Raw genomic sequence first — 15,366 nt, forward strand, 5'->3', positions numbered from 1 at the left:
CTAAGTAGCCGTAATGGCGGAAGCTATAAGCAGCTTATGCATCGTTATTCCAATTAACGTTATCCAGTACTCAGGTGCTACCATATGGCTTGTAACGGCGTGCCATCTCGCTGAGACGAAGTGAATTGCGAAAGCTACGCCAAAGATGGATGCATGGATGGATGGATGCCATGAGCGTCCCCTTTATAACGGGGCGGTGACATGTCTGCCACCATGCTCGAAGAAAAAAGGAAAAAAACTTCCTTGTTTCATGCTGGCCTAATACCTTACCTACATTCAGTGCTGGGCAGTATCGAAGATGCATGTATCTTAGATACTATCTTAGATACTCTATGTGTATCTTGTATCTGTATCGCGATACTTCTCGAAGAACGAGTATCTGTGTCTGTATTTGCGATACATTTGATAATGTATCGTGTATCTTAAGATACAAGATACTTCTTCGCTACACAACCGTGCGAAACAATGATCGCTGGCCAAGCTCCGCTTCTCAAGCTGGTACTGGTGCCACTAAGCCATCTCAGAGCCGTATATTCCCTTTGGGAGAGTTCGGCGCTCTTTTGATCTCGCCGCCAGTCTGGCAACAGCGCGCTTCCGCGCCGCCGACGCCATTTCGTGCCGAGGTTTCTCGTGATGCTGTACCCGTGACGTCGCTGTCGGCATTTATGCTTCCTCTGTGACCGACCTGGTGTGTCTTTGCTGCTGATCGTGCACGTGTCGGCTGCGTGGAACATCGTGGACCTGCACGGACGTCGCAATGGGGGCTTGCAGCGCGGTCGCTGAAGAAAGGGTTCGCCAGAGACGGAGCGTTGCGGGCGCACGCCAACGCGAGATTACAGTGCCGCGGCACAAAATGGCGGACAGCGCCGCGCCGCCGCTAAATTTGGATGGTTGTTGGCTCCGCCCCTCCGCCGAACTCTCCGAAGGAATATACGGCTCTGAGCCATCTGAATGAGTCATAGGGCAGTGACGCAATTTTATTTTTCCGCCAGAGTACCCCAGTGAGGGCAGAAGATGAGGAAGACAAGCGCGCGGACGTCTACGCCCAGCCCACGTACCTTTTGTTTGCTCGATTTCTTTTCTTTTTAGTTGCGCCAATGCCGCGACACTTACTCTTAGCCACTGTCCTGCGCCGCGTCTATCGCGCAAATTCTGATGTTGCTACAGTGTCGTTATTGAAGATTCTCTCGCGTCTTGCGTCTTGCTCCGTAACTAAATGTGATGCGTGCAAAAATGGGGTTCCTCTGCGTCGCGTGTGTTTTACATATTGTTACGGGGATTATTTATTCGGCAAGCACTGGTCGAGCTAACACTGCACACAGTGCACAGGAACGCAGGTCAAAAGCAGCTCCAGACTCTGCCCCACAGCAGCAACGTTGTCGTCGTCGTCTTCATCCATCCGGTATCAATGCGGCGCCCGTGCCAGAGTGACCTTTCCATACCCGTTACATTACCCCGGTCGGCAAAGCACCGTCCCGGTGCCTGTTATGGTTAGAAGGGCGTGTCACCATTGTAGGGCTTCAGGCGAGAAACATGCACGATGTCAGTTCTGGGTGTAGCAGTCGATGAGTTAGTGGCCGGGGAAATCTCATAGGTGACAGGTGTCACCTGGCGCAAGACTCGGTAGGGCCCAACGTATCGCGACAGAAGCTTCTCGCAAAGGCCAACACGACGAGATGGGAGCCAGAGTAGAACGAGAGAGCCCGGAGGAAAATCGGCATCCCTATGTCGACTGTCATAGAGGGACTTCTGTGCAGTCTGGGATGACGAGAACCGAGCGCGGGCTACTGTACGTGCGATGAGAGCACGGGTGATGGCATCTTGAGCGTATGAAGTGGCGGATGGAGGGTCAGGCGCAAGCAGGGTGTCGAAAGGTAGTAAGGGATCACGACCAAAGAGAAGATAAAAGGGTGAGTAGCCGGCAGTTTCATGACGCGACGAGTTGTAGGCGAAGGTGACGAACGGGAGGGCAGTGTCCCAATCGCTGTGGTCGTCAGAAACGTACATGGAAAGCATGTCCGTCAGTGTGCGGTTGAGGCGTTTGGTCAGCCCGTTAGTCTGAGGATGGTAAGAAGTCGCAAAGTTGTGTCGAGTAGCACAAGATCGAAGTAAGTGGTCAACCACACGAGACAGGAAGCAGCGACCACGATCTGTGAGTAAGTGACGAGGAGCGCCATGCTGGAGAATGATGTCGTAAAGAAGGAAATCTGCAACGTCCGTCGCGCAGCTGGTCGGTAGCGCTCGAGTGATAGCATACCGAGTAGCATAATCCGTAGCTACTGCGATCCACTTATTACCTGTTGTTGAAGTTGGGAAGGGACCTAGCAAGTCCAACCCCACTCGATAAAACGGCTCGGCTGGGACTTCAATAGGTTGAAGGCGTCCGGCAGGGAGAGTTGTAGGCTTTTTTCGGCGCTGGCACAGGTCACACGCAGCGACGTAGCGGCGGACTGAACGATAAAGACCCTTCCAAAATACCCGTCGTCGAACGCGGTCATAGGTTCTGGATACGCCTAAATGTCGAGAAGTTGGCGCGTCGTGAAGTTCTTGCAGGATGTCCTTGCGCAGATGACGCGGGACGACGAGTAAAAGTTCCGCGCCATCGGGGTGTAAGTTGCGGCGGTACAAAACGTTGTCTTGAAGCAAGAACGTGCTCAGTGAAGGGTCGGTATCGCCGGACTGAAGGCGGTCAGTGATGGAGCGCAGCGATGGGTCGCGGCGTTGTTCATCCGCCACCTGCAGAAAGTCAGTGATGGCTAAGATGCAGTCATCAGCTTCCACCTCAGTGGAGTTGGGTGGGTCAACAGGGTGTCGTGATAAGCAGTCGGCATCGCTGTGCAACTTGCCAGATTTGTACACTACCGAGAACGTGTACTCCTGCAATCGTAATGCCCATCGGCCTAGTCTTCCTGTGGGATCCTTAAGTGTTGACAGCCAGCAGAGGGCATGATGGTCTGTGATAACTTAGAATGGGCGTCCGTATAGGTACGGACGGAATTTCGCGATAGCCCAGACGAGAGCTAGGCACTCCCGCTCGGTAATGGAATAATTCCGTTCCGAATGTGACAGAAGGCGGCTAGCGTACGCTATTACACGGTTTGTGCCATTCTGTATCTGAGCGAGTATAGCACCAATGCCATGGCCACTTGCGTCGGTGCGAAGCTCTGTTCGAGCGGTTGGATCAAAATGAGCCAACACAGGTGGTGATGTGAGCGCGGAAATCAGCGACGCAAAGGAATGTTCTTGGTCGTCACCCCAGGAGAAAGCCACGTTCTTTCTGAGGAGATCCGTGAGTGGCCGAGCGATTTCCGCGAAGTTGATGACGAAACGGCGGAAGTACGAGCAGAGCCCCAGAAAGCTGCGGACTTCTTGTGTGGAACGTGGAACCGGGAATTCGCGGACAGCGCGGACTTTGTCGGCGTCGGGTTGGACACCAGCAGCGTCAACAAGGTGGCCAAGTAGTTTAATTTGACGGCGTCCAAAGGTGCACTTCGACGCATTAAGCTGGAGGCCAGCACAGCGAAAAACATCAAGAATGGCCGACAGACGTGGAAGGTGGCTTTCAAAGGTGGGCGAGAAAATAATGACATCGTCCAGATAGTAAAGGCAGGTCGACCATTTAAAACCGCGTAGGAGAGAGTCCATCATGCGTTCAAAAGTTGCAGGAGCATTGCACAACCCAAAAGGCATAACCTTAAATTGGTAAAGGCCGTCGGGTGTGATGAACGCTGTCTTCTCGCGGTCGCGGTCATCGACAGAAATCTGCCAGTATCCAGATCGAAGGTCAATTGATGAGAAATACCTGGCACCATGGAGGCAGTCGAGCGCATCATCAATTCTAGGTAGAGGATAGACGTCCTTCTTAGTGATTCGATTGAGATGGCGATAGTCGACGCAGAACCGCCAGCTGTTGTCCTTCTTTTTGACAAGCACCACAGGTGATGCCCAGGGACTTGAGGAAGGCTCTATGACGTCTTTGTCGAGCATTTTCTCTACCTCCTTCTGTATAATTTGGCGCTCAGGGTGAGACACACGGTAAGGGCGTTTGTGAAGGGGACTGGCGTCGCCGGTATCTATACGGTGGGCTACGACGCGTGTGCGGCCCAGGGGACGGTCGTCGAGGTAAAAAATGTCGAGGTAAGAAAAGAGAACACTGCGGAGTGCTTCAACTTGGGAAGGTAACAGGTCACAGGCTATCATTTTGTCCAGGAATGCCTTATTGTGCGCGGTTATGACAGGCTCGGCGACGGTCTTGGTGTCAGGAGTGAAAGCTGAAACCGTACATTGCTCCAGAGTTGAGAGTTCTGCTAAGGCAATGCCTTCAGGCAGGACCTGGGTCGACGTAGAGAAGTTTAGAATATGTACAAGCGTCCTGTTGTTGGCAACACTCACTATAGTATGCGGAAGGGCGATGTTGCGGGAGAGGGTCAGGTCAATGACGGGAGCTACCAGATAGTCGCCATCAGGAACTGGTGGGAACGGCGACATGTGAACGTACATAGCAGCCTGAGGCGGTATCCGTAGACACTCCACGGACCGTAGCCGTGTGCGATTTGCAGAAGCAACATCGGAGCACAAAGGCAACTCGAGCCGTAAAGTGCCGGCGGAACAATCGATGAGGGCCGAGTGCGCGGTCAAGAAGTCAATGCCAAGAATGACATCGTGTGGGCAAGCGTCGAGAACTGCGAAGAGAACTGAAGTATGGTGGCCGGCAACAGTGACGCGGGCGGTGCACATACCAAGAACTGATGTTCGGCTGCCGTCGGCCACTCGCACTGTAGGAGACACAGCGGGTGTGAGAACTTTTTTCAGGCGGGATCGAAGATGAGAACTCATAACGGATATGTGGGCACCAGTGTCGATTAGAGCAGTAACGGTCAGGCCATCGATGAGAACAGTAAGTAAATTTCGTCTGGAATTAGCGGTCGGTAGAGGTTTTTCGGTCCGAGTTGTCAATGCAGCGCCACCTCCAAGAGCTGCATGCGCTAGTTTCCCGAGACCTGTCCAGAATAAGCCGGCGACGGAGAGCGGCGGCGTTGAGGGGAGCGTGCCTGGCGACTCTGAGGCGACGGCGAGCGGCTGGACCAGTGTCTCTGAGCGACGACGTCAGCGTAGGATGGTTCGGCGCGTAGAGATGAACGGCGAGGTGGGGCGTCCTGAAGGTGTTCATCGGCAAAACGTGGCGGTGAATACTGTCCGCGATCTTGAGGACGGTCGTTTGGAAAACTTGGTCGGGAATACCATTTGTTGCGGCAGTGGCGGGAAATGTGACCAACACGAGAGCAAGAAAAGCAGATTGGCCGATCATCTGGTGTGCGCCACTCTGATGGATTTCGGTAGCGTGGTGGGAAGCGTGGAACCGAAGTGGCAGCAGCAACAAGTGGGGCGGCCTGGAGTGGACAGGGGCCGGGGTGTGTGGCTGGTGGTTGGGGGAACTAGGACGCCCATGTTGGCAAACTCTTGTCGCACGACGGCTTGAATAAGCGATATGGTTGCCAAGTTGTCTTGCGCAGGGAGCTGATAAGTTGCGGGGGCCATGGCTTCCAGCTCCTGGCGAACAATCATTGTGATGTTGGTAGGATTCGCGAATGAACGCGGTGTCACAGGATCTTCGCAGGAAGAAGTCGCAGCGGTATTCGGGAGTCGGTTGAAGCGTTGAGTAATCCTCCTGCTTTTAGCTTGCTCAAACCGCCGACATTCAGTGATGATTGAGTCAACGGTGGAACAGTTCTTACAAATTAGTATGTTGAAGGCATCGTCAGCTATGCCCTTCAACACGTTGCTGACCTTGTCAACCTCTGTCATGTCTTTGTCAGTTTTACGGCAGAGGGCTAGGACGTCTTGGATGTACGCGACGTAAGACTCCGTGTTTGATTGAACGCGCGACGCGAGTTCCTGCCTGGCTGCCATCTGACGAGCAACTGAGCGGCCGAACAAGTCACGGAGCTTCTGCTTACACACGTCCCAACTTGTGAGGTCTTCCTCATGCGTCTCGTACCATGCACGCGCTGTGCCTCGTAGGTAAAAAATGATGTTGGCCAGCATAAGCGTTTCATCCCACCTGTAGTGCTTGCTGACGCGCTCGTATAAGATGAGCCACTCGTCGACATCAGTTGTGTCCGTGCCGCAAAATGTGCCAGGGTCAAGGAGGTGGGAAGGGATCACGGGTGCCGGAGCTGGCGTGGACGGCGAGGACTGCGCGCCGTCTTCAGGCATCGTGGCTGGATTAAGGCGGCGACCGCTACGGAGATCCAGAGCAGGGTTGTTGGAAGACCCGCAACCTCCACCAAAAAGATGTTACGGGGATTATTTGTTCGGCAAGAACTGGTCGAGCTAACACTGCACACTGTGCACAGGAACGCAGGTCAAAAGCAGCTCCAGACTCTGCCCCACAGCAGCAACGTCGTCGTCGTCGTCTTCATCCATCCGGTATCAATGCGGCGCCCGTGCCAGAGTGACCTTTCCATACCCGTGACAATATCAACGATTTGAAGGATCTCGTGGATGTAAGTTTGACTTAAATGTAAACATTTCGACAGAAGTCTGTCTGGCTGGGTGGAAGAATTAAGAAGTTGAAATACCTCCAGCCACAAATTCTTGGAGGAAACCCGACGTTTCGAGACCGGCTTGGTCTCTTCTTCAGGGGTGACTGTGCTGGTCAGGGAGGCTTCGTAGCAGCTTGTTTTTGGCTCCGCCTTTCTCTTTCCCCCACGTTCCGGAGGCCGTGCACGTAGATCGGAGGCATTGTTCCGAGGGACCGGTTCACATTCGCAAGTGTGTTCTGGATGTGCCACGACTCGAGTAAGAGCCTCCTTCCCAGATTCCTTTCCGTTTCTATGATGGAAGCGCCCTCGAAGTCAATTTTGTGGTCGTGCTTCTCGCAATGCTCTGCAAGGGCACTGCGTTGTATTTCCATCTTTCTGACGTCGTTTTTGTGTTGGCGCATTCTTTCCTGGAAGCACTTACTCTCGCCTATGTAGCTCGCTGGACAGTCGGCACATGACACTTTGTAGACCACGCCCTGGTGTTGCTCCCGGGATGGTCGATCTTTCGGCCGCGGTAGTAAGCGAGCGAGCGTTGAGGCCGGCTTGTGAACCACCGTGACCCCAGCTTTTCCGAGAACCCTGGCGAGCTGTTCGCTAGTTCCCGGAACATACGGGATGAAGACTCGTTGGGCTGGTTTCTTCGATACCATTGTATCCGGTGGAGTGGCCAGCGTGGGAGGAGGGTCGCGTGTGTCGTTCGCAGATGCGTCTCCGCGGTGGGGAAGCTGATCTCTCGACATGCGGCGTGCCACACGGCGGATGAAAGCTGTCGTGTATCCGTTCTTTCTTAACTCGGCCACGATCCTCTCTTCTTCTCTCTTTCTCTCTCCTTCTGATGTGCAGATGGCTCTTGCTCGTGAAAAGAGTGCCGACACCACGGAAGCTTTGTGGGCAGTGGGGTGACTCGAGGTGAAATGCAAATACCTGCCGGTGTGCGTTGGTTTTCTGTACACCGAGAAGGTCATGCGTTCGCCTTGTCGTCGTACTAAAACATCGAGGAACGGTAGCGCTCCGTCTTGTTCTCTTTCCACCGTAAACTGGAAGAGACCAAGCCGGACTCGAAACGTCGGGTTTCCTCCAAGAATTTGTGGCTGGAGGTATTTCAACTTCTTAAGTTTGACTTGCATGCCATGAATTAACTTATATGCAAATAAGAATCTAACAACGTTAGCACCACTGGTACTGATGCTAGATCTAAAAGAGCAAGCGTTTATCTAACAGAAAATATCTTCGCGTACCATGTTTTCACTTCTTGCTACATTTATTCAAAGAATTTATGAAATCATAATTTGATTGTTAGCGCAAGTGCTTTCTTAGCTGTAAATTTGCATCCCTTACATTACCTAAGTCTGTGCAGTGTTTTTCCGGCCTGGTCACTGCAGTATGTCTTTTGTAACGCGCTCCCAAAATAAGATCTCTGCTTTATTCTTCTATCTGTCCACTTTATTTCCACTACTGTTTCCACAGTTACACGTTGCCAAGGCGATGCTGAAAACAAGTATATAATTATGTGGGCGTACCTTGAGTAAACAGTACAAAACATTCTGCTTACCGATTAGGAAAATAGCGAAATTCAGTTTGCAATATAATATTGGAAATCATTAGGAGCCATCTTAAAGATGTTAGGAAGGGGATTCGAAAAACGTTGTTTTACTGAATGCTCTGTTTTGCTCATGAGCGTCCCAACGAGCTGTTTCAGGCAATTTTCCATAAGCACTCAATTTTCTAGTGTGTCAACAGGTAAGTTGACAATACTTCATGCTAATAGCTATTAAGGGCGCCGTCTGTATTGTGTTTCTGTACTCATTCAATGTGAATGTTTGATACACAACCACCTCTCTATTTTACTTATATTTGTTTTCCTGTTTTAGGCTTTCTTAAATATTTTTCGCATTACTAATCGCCACGTAATGGGAGCTACAAGTGGCAATAGCGCGAATAGCGGCGGTGTCCTGCGACGCTTTGTGGAACTATACAATACGTCTGAGACGTTTCTGTGTGTCACGTGTTCTCTCGTTGAAGAAAAATTGCTAAAAGATTGCACGTTAGTGAGTATATCAACAAAGAATCCTTTACGCCGGCAGATAAGTAGAATATGAAGATTCATTGCAGTTTTATGTCATCTCCGTATACACCAGGGGTCTCAATCTGAGCTTATAGCCAGCGGGCCGCAGTCGCGAAATTTAGTTGCAAGGGCCGGGACAGTGAAGATGGTGGGAGAGAGTTTGAACAAAATGACGTTTGAAAGGAAGCCTTCTCCATATCTTATATATAGGTCATTTCTGAAGGGGATTTGGAGTCAGGATTCGAGAAACATCGATACCGATGTACAGAATGACTGATATCTGGACGCTATTCTGCAATATAGAGTTTTTGTTCCACGGTTATGTTTCAGCACATGGTGACCACATGTTCCTCACGAAAGGATTGCTTGAGACCAGTCATGCCTGTGCAGCTCACAAACATACTTATTTAGAAAATAAGAACAAATGAGACGAAGACGGTCATGTGTGCGGGCCGGGCCACTAGCGAAAGGTCTCAAACCCCTAGTATATAAAAAAGAAAGAAAAATGTCGCTACCAGCGTCGTTGCTGCTGTACACCTGTCCGGATATACGGTATTGTGCAAGCTGTCTTTTACAGATAAGGGAAAAGTCCACACCGGTATTTGCGCCGTCGTGCGAAGGCTTCTTATTCAAGTTATTGTGTTTATATGGCAACCTGCTAGATGGTCGGCAAGCTGTGCAAAGCAAGTACCGCTGTCAGCGAAGTGTACAAAGAGTTATCCTTTGAAGAAGCTAAAACAAACCCCAATAAGTTGTTTTGGAAGGAAACTAATGTACTTTGAGCAAGAAGGGCAAAACTTTTGAGATACTAACATACATTTCATTCAAGTGAAACAAAATAGGACACAGTGAAATTTTCAAGCAGACATTTTCGTGCATAGGCGTTTGCTGCTACATTATATGGATCTATAATAACAAATTTGAGAATGTATCGAAGTATCTTAAGATACAATTGCCAAGTATCGTGTCGGATACAATTTTTGCGGCAGTATCTTGTATCTGTATCTCCAATACTTCTTGCCTGAGTATCTTGTATCGTATCGCGATACAATTTCAAAGTATCTTTGCCCAGCCCTGCCTACATTGATTAACTCTATGGTATTATACCAAAAAATTATAAATTCACGGTCTATCTCTCTGCCTCTTAAGGCAGAATGACCTTATTTTTTTCCCCTTTGTTTATTTTTGTACTTTATCTCTACTTTTCTGCCACCAATACTCTAACCGTCTCTTACTTATTTCTATCGCGGACGTGTTCAGCTTTCCATTGTTGTCCCTAAAACCCAAGCTTCCTGTAGACTCGTGCCCACAAGTATACCTGGGTGAATATCGCCACATTCAATCAGTACATGTTCCATCGTTTCTATAGTTACCCCGCAGGATGTACATTGTTCTTCTTCGTTACTGAATCTCGCTTTATAACTACGCGTTCTAAGGCAGCCCCACCTTGCTTCAAACAGTAAAGCGCTTCGCCTTGAATTATCATAAAACCTTTCCCTCCTTATTTCGTTTTTTCTCTTTCGGTAGTTACTCAGAGCCGGCTTCTTTTCCATCGCTGTCATCCAATAAGTCCTCTCCGCCTCTGTGACCTTCCGCTTAATGCTCCTTGTTGCCATATCGCCCGCACTGCTAGCCGTATATTTACTGGCAGGGCTGGGCAAACATACTTTGAAATTGTATCGCGATACGATACAAGATACTCAGGCAAGCATTATTTCAGATACAGATACAAGATACCACAACGCCGATTGTATCCGATGCGATACATTCCAATTGTATCTTAAGATACTTCGATACATTCGGAAATTAGTTATAATATATCTGTCTATACGGTAATGTAGCACTAAACGCCGATGCACAAAAATGTTCGCTTGAAAGTTTATTAACTGCGACCAGTTTTGAAGGTATCTTACTTTCGTTCTGAAACAAGTTACTGGGGTTGCTTTAGCTGCATATCACGACAGCTCTTTATACACTTCGCAGATAACGGTTTTTGCTTGTCGCTTTTGTAATTTGGTGGAGTCGATGCTCTGCTTGCCGACCAGCTAGCGGGATTCGATCTAATCACAAAAACTTCAATAAGAAGCCTCCGCACAATGTTGCGAATACCGTTATCAAGTTCTACCTTGCCCGTAAACGTAGCACGGTTTTCGCAATACCCGATCACCGGCCAGGTGTACATCAGCGAGAAGCTGGTAGCGACGTTCTTTGCGACGTATCTTGTTTACGTAGAGGACATAAAACTGCAATTATTTTTATATTTTACATATCTGCTGGCGTAAAGCGTTCCTTAGCGACGTGCTCAGTAATTCGCGATCATTTAACAATCTTTCTTTCATCAGAGAACATCTGCAGCCCAGGAAACGTGTCAGACGTGTTCTATAGTTGCACGAAGTGCCGCAGGACACCGCCGCTATTCACACTATATTGCCACTTAAGCTCCGATTACCTGGTGATTAGTAACAGTAAAAATATTTAGACTAAAAAAAACGAATATACCTAAGTATAATAGGAAAGCGGTTCTGCATCAAACACAGCGAATAAGTATACGAACACGATACAGGCGGCACTCCCATGAGCTAATAATAATTGTTGCGTTTAACGTCCCACAGAACCACGGTATGATAATGATAGATGCCGTAGTGGAGGGCTCCAGACATTTCAACGACGTGCTGTTATAAAACTTAAATATAAGCACACGGACATCGAACTGCGGCCGCAGCCACCCACGGGTTAGCAGTCAAGTACCATAACCACTAAACTACCGCTGCGGGTAACCCCTAATAGCTATGAGAATGAGGCATTTAAGGTAAGACCACAAAAAATTCAGTGTCTTTGTAAAATAGCGTAAACCGACTCGATGAGACGCTCATTAGAAAAACGGAGCCAGGGGTGTAGCCAAGGGGGGGGGGGTTGGGGGGGTTCAAACCCCCCCGATATTTTTCAATTTGGCTTGCGTATATAGGCACGCACACATACAAACGCACGCACGAACATACATAAAGTATGGTTGAACCCCCCCCCCCCCCCCGAAAAAAATTTCTGGCTACGCCCCTGAACGGAGCATTTTGTATAACAATGTTTCTCCAATCGCTTTGCTAACGTCTTTGAGATGGCTGCTAATAATTTAAGTTATTACAACGAAAACTCAATTTTCCTATTTTTCTAAGCAGTAAGCAGAATTTTCGTTACTGTATACTCTAAGCACACGCAGATTATTATATATTTGTTCTCAACGTCGCCTTGACATAACAGTAAACTTAAGTAGAATATGAGTCTGTAAACAGTAGCAGAAATGATGCAGACAGCTAAAAGTAAGAATAAAGCAGAGATCTCGAACTTACCTTGCCAGCACGTTAAAGACATGTTGCCGTAAGCAGACCCGAAAAAAGCAATACAAAGACAATGGTAATGTATGGGATGGAAAAGGACAGCTTAGAGAGAACTTGTACTCCCAGAAAACTCATTCAATAAAAGAAAAAGAGACGTGCGCCAAAATAGCTTCTATTAAACGAATGCTTGTTCTAATAAATCCAGCATCGGTAACAGTGGTGCTATACCTGTATATAATTTAATCTCATTGCATATAAGCTAAACTTGCATCGACGAGGTCCTTCAAATCGCCGATGTGTGAAAGTCACGAGACGCAAAGCGGCCCCTTTTCTTGCTTTCTTGAGACTTCGTAACGAAGCACAACGCAAGAGAATCTTCGATAACGACACTACAACGGCATCAGAATTTGTGCAAAAGACACCGCACGCATTGGAATACATGGCATAGAACAGTGGCTAAGAGCCAAGTGCCATAGCACTGACACAACTAAAAAGAAAAAAAAAAGAATCTGTGAAAACAAAATGTCATCTGGCCGTAGACGTTCGCGCGTTTGTCTGTCGAGACGACGCGAGCGCCACCACGTGCCTCTGCTCCCTCAATAAGGACGCTCAGACCTCTTCCCTGCCCTCGCTGGAAAACTCTGGCGAAAAGATAAACTAATGTCACAGTTTTTAGTTTTAATTTGGTGGCTTAGTGGAAGCAGTAGCGGCTGGAAGAGCGGAGTTCAACCAACGTTTATTGTTTCGCATCGTGGTGTTGCGATCGCAGTATCTTGTATCTTAAGATACACTATACATTCTTCAATGTATCAGAAATACAGATACTGATACACGTCTCGCGAGACGTATCGCGATACAGATACACGATACCCATAGAGTATCTAAGATAGTATCGAAGATACATGTATCTTCGATACTGCCCAGCACTGTTTACTGGTGAGCCTCCTAGTTCTTTTTCTCCACTGCGTGTCAACGCTTTTTCTATTCAAATACCTGAAAACCTTCTCTGCCCATCTACTCTTCTTCATTTTCCTCAGCCTCTCTTCGAATCTCATTTTGCTCTGAGCTTCCCTCACTTCAAAGCCTGTCCATACCATATCACCCTTTACAGCCTCATTTGTCGTCTTCCCGTGAGCGCCCAACGCGAGGCGGCCCAGCGTCCTTTGATTTACATCCATTCCTGATTGTACCTCTGACTTCATGCACACCACTGAGTTCCCAAATGTAAGCCCCGGGACCATCACACCTTTCGACAGCCCTCGAAGCACCTCGTACCTGTTGTATCCCCATAAAGCTCTGTGCTTCATAATTGCAGCATTCCTATTTCCCTATGCTACCGATGCTTTCTCTTGTACCTCCATATATCTATCCCCCTCATTTACTCATACTCCGAGGTACTTGTACTCGCTTACCCTCGGTATTTTTTGGCCCTGTATGAAGACCGCATGGTCGTCGTGATCATTGAATACCATCAATCCACATTTTGTTGCACTAAATCCTAGTCCTAGAGCCTCACATTCCCTTCCGCATATATCTGCCAGTCGCTGTATATCATCTTGACTGTCCGCAAATAAGACAATATCATCAGCATAAAATAGACCTGGAAGCTTCTGCTCAACCATCGTGCCGACCTGTTTGTGCGACAAATTAAATTCAATTTTGCTACCTTCTAGCGCTTTTTCCATCCCTACCATGTACAGCATGAATAACAGCGGGGACAAAGGACATCCCTGTCTTAGGCCCTTGCTAATTTCAACGCTGTCCTTGCTACTTATTCCTTCCCATTCTATACAAACTGTATTTTCTCGGTATATTTCCCTCAAAAGCTGTATACAGTCGTCCCCTATGCCCACTTCTTTCAATATTGCTACGTAGCTAACCCATCAAGAGCCAGACATTCGGCGTACAGAAGACGACAAAGAGGACTGGCCTGGCTGTCTGCTGTGGGTGCTGTCCTCCATCTTGCTCGATGCTGTGCACATCAGTGTAAATACACTTGTAAATAGTCACGCCTCGTGTCATTTTACGTAACATCTTTGTGGTGGAGGTGCTGGGTAGACCTACGTAGTCCTACCTCCTGCTCGTGATCCTGGCGTATTTTCCGGCCAGGATAGCGTTGACATTGACAAATGGATCAACCTGTATGAACGGATCAGCGCCAGCTATAGGTGGGACCCGACCCTTATGCTCGTCAACGTACTTTTCTACCTTGATGGCCCACCGCGGGTGTGGTTCGAGACGCACGAAGCAGACATTACGAGCTGGGAATCTTTCAAAGAGAAGATCCGCGACCTTTTTGGCAACACTGCTAGACGGCAGATGGCTGCGCGGAATCAACTGGCAACTCGAGCACAGACCTCTACCGAATCGTACGTCGCGTACATTCACGACGTCATCGCCCTTTGTCGCCAGGTTGATGAGCACATGCCTGAGTCGGAGAAGGTATCGCATGTGCTAAAAGGAATCGCAGACGATGCCTTCAACCTGCTTGTTTACACCAACGTTGCCACGGTCGACTCAATCATCAAAGAGTGCCGACGGTTTGAACAAGCCAAGAGCCGCCGTATAACTCAGAGATTTACGCGGCTTCCCAACACGGCCGCAACCTCATCTTGTGAAGCCGCTCGCCAGCCGCCCACCTATGACAACGTCACACGCATTGTTCGTCGGGAGATTGAAGCTGCCTGTCCTGCTCCCATCCAACCACCAGTTTTCACAACACACACCACTGACCCTTCACAGCCATCGGTGGCCTTCATTCAAGCTGTGGTCAGGCAGGAGTTTGCAAACCTCGGTCTTCCATCCGCATGTCCCCTGACTCGCCCTGCAGTAAGGCCTTACTCCCCAGGCAACGCTCGCCGATCCTCTCCTACATTGCCCCTCCGGAACCCTACAGAATGGCGAACACCCGATGACCAGCCTATCTGCTTTTACTGTCACCAGCCAGGGCACGTTTCTCGCTATTGCCGTCGCCGTTGGTCAAATCCACCACGCCCGACCTACCCTACCTACATGCGCCCTACCACCTCTACACGTTCAGCCGCTGCACCCTCCAATGTCTACTCGTCCTCTCACGAACCTCTCACCAATGACGGCACTTCGCCCGTTCGCCGCTACTCCCGCTCGCCGTCACCGCAACGCCGCCAATCCCGCTCTCCGCAGCCTCGACGCTTTTCCTCGCCGACCTTCCCTGGACGCTCGCAGCAGGAAAACTAGATATTGCAGCTTATGGAGGTGAAGCTGCAATACCATCGACGCCTGCAAATCCTCTGCTGACGCTCCCCACACACCACAGCCTGCTTGAAGTAAAAGTCGACAATGTTCCTGTGACCGCCCTCGTTGACACAGGCGCGCACCTGTCTATTATGAGCGCTCCTCTACGCCGCCGTTTGCAGAAGATTATGACGCCGTCCACGACACAGGC

The 15,366-nt window shown here is 49.3% G+C and overlaps 1 protein-coding gene across 1 annotated transcript in view; it reads left to right on the forward strand.

Moving 5' to 3' along the window:
• LOC119397137 (UPF0462 protein C4orf33 homolog) overlaps positions 1-15,366 on the forward strand; it is a 94,668-nt gene that overhangs the window by 67,832 nt on the left and 11,470 nt on the right. The window lies entirely within an intron of this gene.

The sequence above is a fragment of the Rhipicephalus sanguineus genome, chromosome 6, assembly GCF_013339695.2.
Source record: "Rhipicephalus sanguineus isolate Rsan-2018 chromosome 6, BIME_Rsan_1.4, whole genome shotgun sequence".
Classification (NCBI taxonomy): domain Eukaryota; kingdom Metazoa; phylum Arthropoda; class Arachnida; order Ixodida; family Ixodidae; genus Rhipicephalus; species Rhipicephalus sanguineus.